The sequence below is a fragment of the Tachyglossus aculeatus genome, chromosome 10, assembly GCF_015852505.1.
Source record: "Tachyglossus aculeatus isolate mTacAcu1 chromosome 10, mTacAcu1.pri, whole genome shotgun sequence".
Classification (NCBI taxonomy): domain Eukaryota; kingdom Metazoa; phylum Chordata; class Mammalia; order Monotremata; family Tachyglossidae; genus Tachyglossus; species Tachyglossus aculeatus.
The window spans coordinates 31,695,812-31,704,466 of record NC_052075.1 but is presented as its reverse complement, the minus strand read 5'-3'; the positions used below and the strand labels follow the sequence as shown (position 1 = coordinate 31,704,466).

General features: G+C 44.9%; 1 non-coding gene across 1 annotated transcript; it reads left to right on the top strand.

Moving 5' to 3' along the window:
• Positions 1–657: 657 nt before the first annotated feature.
• Positions 658–795, top strand: LOC119933941. Its single transcript, XR_005452807.1, has one exon. It is a non-coding gene; the product is annotated as a small nucleolar RNA SNORA7 (small nucleolar RNA).
• The last annotated feature ends 7,860 nt before the right edge of the window (positions 796–8,655 follow it).

Here is an 8,655-nt window from a genome sequence, read left to right as displayed (position 1 = left end):
TTGCTGAATTGCTCTTTCCAAGCACTTAGTACAGTGCTCTGCACACAGTAAGCGCTCAATAAATATGATTGAATGAATGAATGAATAGGACCCCTCCTTATGGACAGGGTGGGGTAATGCATGGGCTCATAGGGCTTTAACCCACAGCCTTGGGTTTTGAAAAATTTCAACCAGCTCCTTAAATCACACCCCCACTTTACCTTAACAACCTAGCTGCTCCTTGGAGCATTACGAAGATGGGGTTTCTTTCAAAATACCTGCCATGAACGCAGCCCTGTCCTGCATCTTTGGCTCTCAAACCACATGCTGTTCTTTAAATGTCTATAAGCTCCTCTTGGATAGAGTTCCTTATTAGCAGGGAAGGTGTTTACCAATTCTATTGAATTGTACTTTCCCAAGCATTGGTACAGGGCTCTGTACTCAGTAAATCCTCTATAAATACCATTGATTGATTGGAATGAGCAACAGGATCCTATATTCCCAGGAGTTCATGCTAAGGATTACCTGGGACTGTTCCTTTAAAAGCTTCACCGCCTTCTTTCCAGTTAGCCTTCTGAGAAGACTGAGAAGAAGCAGTTCAAGAGGAAGACAGAGTGAAAACAAGATCATCTGCTATATCACTGCCCGCTGGCAATTAATCGATGGTACTTTTTGAGTTCCCTCTCAGGATCATACCTGGAGAGTTTCCAGTACTCTACCAGTCTAGAATATGGGAGGGAAAGTCAAGCACAGGTGTACCCATTCCATTCCTAGCTTGGGCAGTGGCTAGCAAGTGGAAGGCAATCTGTGACAAATTAAAACTCACCTGTGCTGGGCAGCCGTGGTGTGGGGGGTTGGGTAGGGGAAAAGAAACCTGATGGAGTGCCTTAAAATTTATGAAGGGGAATTTCTGCCTGATGCAGAGACAAATGGGAAACTATTGGAGGTTTATGAGGACTGGGGAGATGAGCACAGAAATTTTTATTAGAAAAATTTTGAGTACAGTGCTTTGCACATAGTGAGTGCTCAATAAATATGATTGAATGAATGAATGAAAAAGGATATGGGCAGCTGTGAAATCTAGAGGGGGAGAAGCTGAAAGCAGGGAGGTCAGTAAGGAGTCTAAGGCAGTAGTTCTGTTAGGTTAAAACAAGTGCTTGCACCAGTGCGATAACAGTTTGGGTGCACAGGAAGAGACATTTTCTGGAGATGTTGTAAGGATGGAGGTTGAAGGAGAAAGATGAGTCAAAGATAATGCTAATGTTGCAGGCTTGTGAGGAAGAGAGAATGATGGGTTGTAAACAATGATGGGGAAGCCAGGGGGAAAAGAAGGTTTTGATGAGAAGACGAGGTGCTTAGTTTTGGACATGTTGGGTATGAGGACACCTAAGTGGAAATGTCTTAAAGGCAGAAGGAAATAGACCATTGGCAGGGCTGTGATAAATTAAAGTCCATTAGACCCAGCAAAGAAGCATTTTGCAGCAACCTTGGGGTGTGCAGTCTCAGTAGAATGAAGGGAAAAACAACAGATTTCAGTGGATCAAAAAGAAAGTTGATGTGGAGGAAGTGAAAGCCATGCGTATAATACAGTCTTTCGAAGAATTAGGCCCTGAATGGGAGCAGGTGAATTTAGTAACAGCAGGAGGAAGCAGGGGCTGGAATCACTCAGGCGATCAAGCAATAAATCAACAGATCGAACAAAGACATTTGTTGAGCACCTACGGAATTCTAGACACTGTACCAGGTGGTTGGGAGAGTAGAAAATTTCATTAATTTTATTTTTGAAAATGAAACCGTTTAAAACCAGCTCGTAGCCTTGTCCACGGTTCTATTCTCAGCCCTGTCGTGGGTCCAAGTAGAAAGAGCATGACTGTAGAAATCAGGATCTGGGTACTATGTTTCTAAGGAGTGCAGAGGTGTACCAAGTCAGTGAATAAGAAGATGATTTGTGCAACAGCATGAAGAACAGACTGGAGGGCTTTATCCTCTTGGGGAAGCAGTGAGGCTGAGTGGAAAAAGCACCAGGCCTGAGGATGAGATGACCTGGGTAATTCTAGCTCCACTGTTTATCTGCTGTGTGACCTTAGGCAAGTCGCTTAACTTCTCTGCGCCTCAGTTACCTTATCCATAAAATGGGAATTGAGGCTGAGAGCCCTAAATGAGACAGGGACTGTGGGCAATGCAATTATCTTGCATCTACCCCAGAACTTAGTAATAATAATAATAATAATAATAATAATGTCATTTATTAAGCGCTTACTATGTGCAAAGCACTGTCCTGGCACATAGTAAGCACTTAACAAATACCACAATTATTAGGCTGGCACGGAGACTGACACACTAGTCTAAAACTTTGTGTCCAAAGTGACCAAAACTTGCACCAGAGTAGTAGCTATTTGAGTGCAGAGGAAGATCTGGGAGATATAATGGCATATCTGCCTCTGACCTGTCATCTGATCTGCCAGCAAAACACCAGATGACCATGGCAAGACTGAACTCCATATCTTCCCTCCCAAACCCTGCCCTCTCCCTGACTTTCCTGTCACTGTAGACGGCACTACCATCCTTCCCATCTCACAAGCCCGCAACCTTGGTGTCATCCTCGACTCTGCCCTCTCGTTCACCCCTCACATCCAATCCATCACCAAAACCTGCCAGTCTCACCTCCATAACATCGCCAAGATCGCCCTTTCCTCTCCATCCAAACCACTATCCTGCTGGTTCAATCTCTCATCCTATCCTGACTGGATTACTGCATCAGCCTCCTCTCTGATCTCCCATCCTCCTGTCTCTCCCCACTTCAGTCTATACTTCACGCTGCTGCCCGGATCATCTTTGTGCAGAAACGCTCGGGGCATGTTACTCCCCTCCTCAAAAATCTCCAGTGGCTGCCAGTCAACTTATGCATCAAGCAAAAACTCCTCACTCTCGGCTTCAAGGCTCTCCATCACCTCACCCCCTCCTACCTCAGCTCCCTTCTCTCCTTCTCTACCTCACCCTCCACTCCTCTGCTGCTAACCTTCTCACTGTACCTCGTTCTCACCTGTCCCACTGTCGACCCCCGGCCCATGTCCTTCCCTTGACGTGGAATGCCCTCCCTCCGCACATCTGCCAAGCTAGCTCTCTTCCTCCCTTCAAAGCCCTACTGAGAGCTCACCTCCTCCAGGAGGCCTTCCCAGACTAAGCCCCCTCCTTCCTCTCCCCTTCCACATCCCCCCCCACCCTACCTCCTTCCCCTCCCCGCAGCACCTGTATGTATGCTTGTATAGATTTATTACTCTATTTTACTTGTACATATTTACTATTTATTTTGTCATTGATGTGCTTCTAGCTTTACTTCTATTTATTCTGATGACTTCACACCTGACCACATGTTTTGTTTTGTTGTCTGTCTCCCCCTTCTAGACTGTGAGCCTGTTATTCGGTAGGGACCGTCTCTATATGTTGCCAACTTGTACTTCCCAAGGGCTTAGTACAGTGCTCTGCACACAGTAAGCACTCAATAAATATGATTGAATGAATGAATGAAGAGTGAGAGTTTTGGGGGCTCAAATAGAGAGTCAAATTTTCAAGGCCAGTGTCTCAACACTTTGTTTCACCTGCAGATGCAGTAGGGCAAATGTAAAGATTTCAGGTGACAGCATATTCCATAATTTCTCTTTCCATTACCCTTAATAACTCATGGGAAATAGAATTCAATAATGATATAAAGGAAAACAATCAAAATATAAGAAAAGGGAAAGGAAATGACTGTGACAACCATGATATGAATCCTTTTGATCAAATATGCAATATCACACACAGACTGTAAGGTTAAATCTCAGCTCAATCCAAAGCATGGCTCAGTGGAAAAAGCACGGGCTTTGGAGTCAGAGGTCATGAGTTCAAAACCCAGCTCCGCCACTTAGCTGTGTGACTTTGGGCAAGTCACTTAACTTCTCTGGGCCTCAGTTACCTCATCTGTGAAATGGGGATTAAGAATGTGAGCCCCCTGTGGGACAACCTGATCACCCTGTAACCTCCCCGGCACTTAGAACAGTGCTTTGCACATAGTAAGCTCTTAATAAATGCCATTATTATTATTATTATTATAGACTCTGGGTTTCCCAGCTCTGATTTGGATGAAGGAAGTAGGATGATGTTCCCCCCCTGGAGATTCCTCTCTTCCTAGATGCTTTTCATGACCCTTGTCTTTTCCCTTAATTGTTGCTTAGAGTTTTAATATGTGGTAGTTATTTTTCAACAATGATAAATACTACTAAATTCATTAGGCGTGGCCTTGGTAACAAGCAACAGAGCAGCCCCATGAATAAAGACCCATTACCAAGGGACCTTGTGCAGGTTTCAAAGAGCCCCTTTCAAGAAACTTGGCCACTAGTTTGGGTGAATGGGGTGCATCCCTGTGAAAATACCCAACTTATGCCCCAGGCCATGCTCCTTGATGGAAGAAGGTGGACCACTGGATCTTATCCATGGGTCCACGGAAGCATGTGCTGCAGTCCCACTACCTGGGTTGGCCCGAGGCCCCAGATGGGGGTGACCTTGCATCGCTCAGGAGCAGAAAGGGAAGCACCATTCCCATTCCTTGGAACCCCAAATCATGTTCCCACTACCAAGGCCCAGGAGAGAGCCAGCACCCCACCTTCTCAATGTTGGGGTGATAGTTGCCATCCCCGATCCTCTTACCCCTATGCCAGATTGGCCCAGCCAATCGCCCCACGCTTCTCAGTGGGGTTAAAAGGCTCATAGAGTCAGACTGAGATCCTGAACATTCCCAGGTTTGCCCTGGTATCTTTAGTGTCAACCTTCAGAAAGTTTCCTATAGTACTCGTTTCTCATTTTTCCCTCTGTTCCAGCTTATCTCTCTGCTTCCTGTGCACAGCAAACATTCTTACAACTTCCAAATTCTATAGCCTTTTTTATTTTTAATGGTATTTGTTAAGCACTTACTATAATAATAATAATAATAATTATGGTATTTGTTAAGTGCTTACTATGTGCCAAGCACTGTTCTAAGAGCTGGGGTAGATACAAGGTAATCAGGTTGTCCCATGTGGGGCTCACAATCTTAATCTCCATTTTACAGATGTGGTAACTGAGGCACAGAGAAGTTAAGTGACTTGCCCAAAGTCACACAGCAGACAAGTGGCGGAGCCAGAATTAGAATCCGGGTCCACGCTCTATCCATGAGGCTACACTGCCTCTCAGCCTTCATAGCCTTGGGACCTTGGTGAAAGCACTTTGGCTGTCTGATCCAGAAACCGTTGGATTTCCTGTCACAACTTTCCTTGAAATTCCCAGGCCACTGACTCTTTAGCTTTGCTAATATCAGTTCTCCTTGCCCAGCTTTGTGTCTCTTAGGGACCATGTCGCAAAAGCTTGACTTGACAGAGCAACAAGCCCAGGAGATAAAAACAGGGGTGAATCAATCACTCAAGCCACTGGCCCCACTTATTCCTACAGACAATGCTGCTTGCCCCTACTGGGTAGTTCCACGTCACGAGTTTTACTTAATCATTCTCCCAGCTCTGAATAATGTGTCTGCTGAAAATGAAGCCAAACCAAGACTCCTTCACCTGTTCCCTCATTTCACCTTTCAAGAAACGTGGGGAAAGAAGAGTGTGAAAGTTATACAAGCTTCATCTTACTGTGTTATTGAGTTTAATATAACTTTTTAAAAATGTATGCTGTGGCTTCATCTTTAGGTTTCCAGGGGATTCATGGCTCCTTTATGGGAAAGTCATATTTATTTTATATCTTCGTGTATTTGAAAAACAAGGGGCATGTTTCAAATTGAAATGCAGGAAGAGTAGGATTATGAAAAAGAATATTGCATACATATTTTCTGAGTGTCACTGTGAAATGCCTGTAGTATCAAGAAGGAACCCTGTAGAATTAATTGGAAAGAAAAGTGAAACTTCTTAGGGAACATAAAGTTCTCATTTATCCAAAGTAAAATACTTGTCAGTTGAATGAAGGAAGAAATCAAATTTTCAATTTTTTTTCTTTCTCATTTCGACCAAGAAGAATCAGGGAAGCTGTGGTTTAGTGGGTAAAACACAGTCCTGGGAGCCAGAGTACCTGGATCCCAATACCAGCTCTGCCACTTGCCTGCTGTGTCACCCTGGGCAAGTCATTTAACTTCTCTGTACCTCAATTACCTAAACTTAAGCAGCATGGCTTAGTAGAAAGAGAACAGGCATGGGAATCAGAGGTCGAGGGTTCTATTTCAGGCTTCGCCATTTGTCAGCTGTGTGCCTTGGGCAAATCACTTAACTTCTCTGTGCCTCAGTTCCCTCATCTGTAAAATGGGGATGAAGACTGTGAGTCCTACGTGGGACAACCTGATTACCTCGTATCTACCCCAGCACTTAGAACACTGCTTGGCACATAAAAAGCACTTAAACAATTACCAACATTATTATTATTATTATACCCGCTCTCCCTCTTGACTGTGAACCTCATCTGGGACAGAGATTGTATCCCACCTGATTAACTTGTAATAATACTAATGATGATGATAGTGTTTGTTAAGTGCTTACTATGTGCCAAGCACTGTTCTAAGAGCTGGAGTAGATACAAGGTAATCAGGTTGTCCCACGTGGGGCTCACAGTCATAATCCCCATTTTACAGATAAGGTAACTGAGGTACAGAGAAATCAATCAATCATATTTATTGAGCATTACTGTGTGCAGAGCACTGTACTAAGCGCTTGATTAGAAATGAAGTGAAGTGAATGAAATGAAAGTGAAAGAAATGAAGTGACTTGCCCAAGATCACACAGACACGAGCAGAGTCAGGACTAGAACCCAAGACCTCTGACACCCAAGCCCTTGCTCTTTTCACTAAGCCACACTGCTTCCACACTGTATCTACCGCAGTGCTTAGAACAGTGCTTTACGCATAGTAAGCACTAAATTAATACCATTAAAAAATGTCCAGGCACAGTCTTCTCTGATGCAGAGCAGACCAAGAGCCCCGCTCATTCTGGAATTCCACAGGAGGAGCCACTGGGAGAGTCTTGGGTCCGCACAGATTCAATTTTATCCCAACCCATTGTACCCATGTTGGCTAGTTCTCTGCTCTACACACAAGGCCGGGCAGTGCACTAGGTTCCTCTGGGCCTCTCGTAAGACAGAAGTAGTGAGAGTTTGCTGATAAAGTCCAGTGGAAGGAGAGCTGTGCCAACTGATCAGGGAAGTTAGTGTATCAGTCTCTCACTGCAAAATGGGGTCTGCACCTGAGAGCAGCCTGGAAATTCCTGCTGTTTTCCAAGCCCAGTTCCATTTCCACCCGCAGACAAGTTGGCCATCTTGCAAGACCCCACTACTCAACAGCTCTTCTGGGCAAGGAAGTGGGAGGGCAAGAAAAAGGCAGTGGGGTCAGAGGAGGGGCGGGGAGGACAGGAAGGGAGAAGAGTGGCCACCTTCCTTGTATCTTTTAGGACAAGTCAGGATGGGGAAATAGCGTGACCCAGGATTATGAGAAGCAGCATGACCTAGTGGATACGGCATAATCCTGGGAGGTTGAAGGACCTGGGTTCTAATTCCGGCAGTCACCCAATTATCTTGGCTCAGTGGAAAGAGCCCGGGCTTTGGAGTCAGAGGTCATGGGTTCAAATTCTGCTCCGCCACTTGTCAGCTGTGTGACTTTGGGCAAGTCACTTAACTTCTCTGGGCCTCAGTTCCCTCATCTGTAAAATGGGGATGAAAACTGTGAGCCCCCCCATGGGACAACCTGATCACTTTGTAACCTCCCCCCAGCACTTAGAACAGTACTTTGCACATAGTAAGTGCTTAATAAATGCCATCACTATTATTATTAGTATTATCTTGTACCTACCCCAGTGCTGAGTACAGTGCCTGGCCCATAGTAAGCACTTAACAAATACAATTTTTTTTTTTAAAAAAGATTTGGCAGTGAGGGAGGTGAAACCAGATGGAGTTAAAAAAGCTACCTTGGGAGGAATGAAGAGAACAAGCTGAGGAACATTGAGTGAAGAAAGCAGATGAGTTGGAGGAGTCTGGTGAAAGCCATGAAACCAATGGTTAGGTGATTCTACTTGATATAGAGGGAAATGAGGAACAATGGAAGTACTCAGGGAACGTAGAGACATATTCTGAACGAAGTTGTAATAATCCGGGCAGTAGTAGTAGTAGTGATAATATCTTAAGTGCTTACTGTGTGCAGAGCACTGTACTAAGGGTAAGAAAAGAATACACAGGTGGGAGTTTGACACTGTCCTTCTCCCTCAGGGGGTTCACAATTAGCTACAGACACATCAGGAGAGATGAAACAGAACACTAAGATAACATAAATAACAAGAACCAATCTCAGGAGGGAACTGCGGATAGAGGAGCAGAATCTCAGGCTCCTCACAGCTCAGAATCCACAGTCACAGCCACAGTAGCCACCACAGTCTTCCTGAAGCTTTGTGGAGGCAGTACCATGTTGTAGTTTCTTTTCTCTACCCTATCAGGGTGGTGGAGGGCAAAATGAGATGGATGAGCCCAGATGCCTTTTGGTAATGTGGAGGAGAACCAATGCAAGATCCTGAAGAGTCTGCATGGTGATCAGGTAGAGGAGGATGCCAAAGGCCTAGAAAGCCAGAAATGGGATGCAGGGGTGAAGTTGTGGGAATGTCTGAGGAGATAGGCCTGGGGATTGCTGGGATC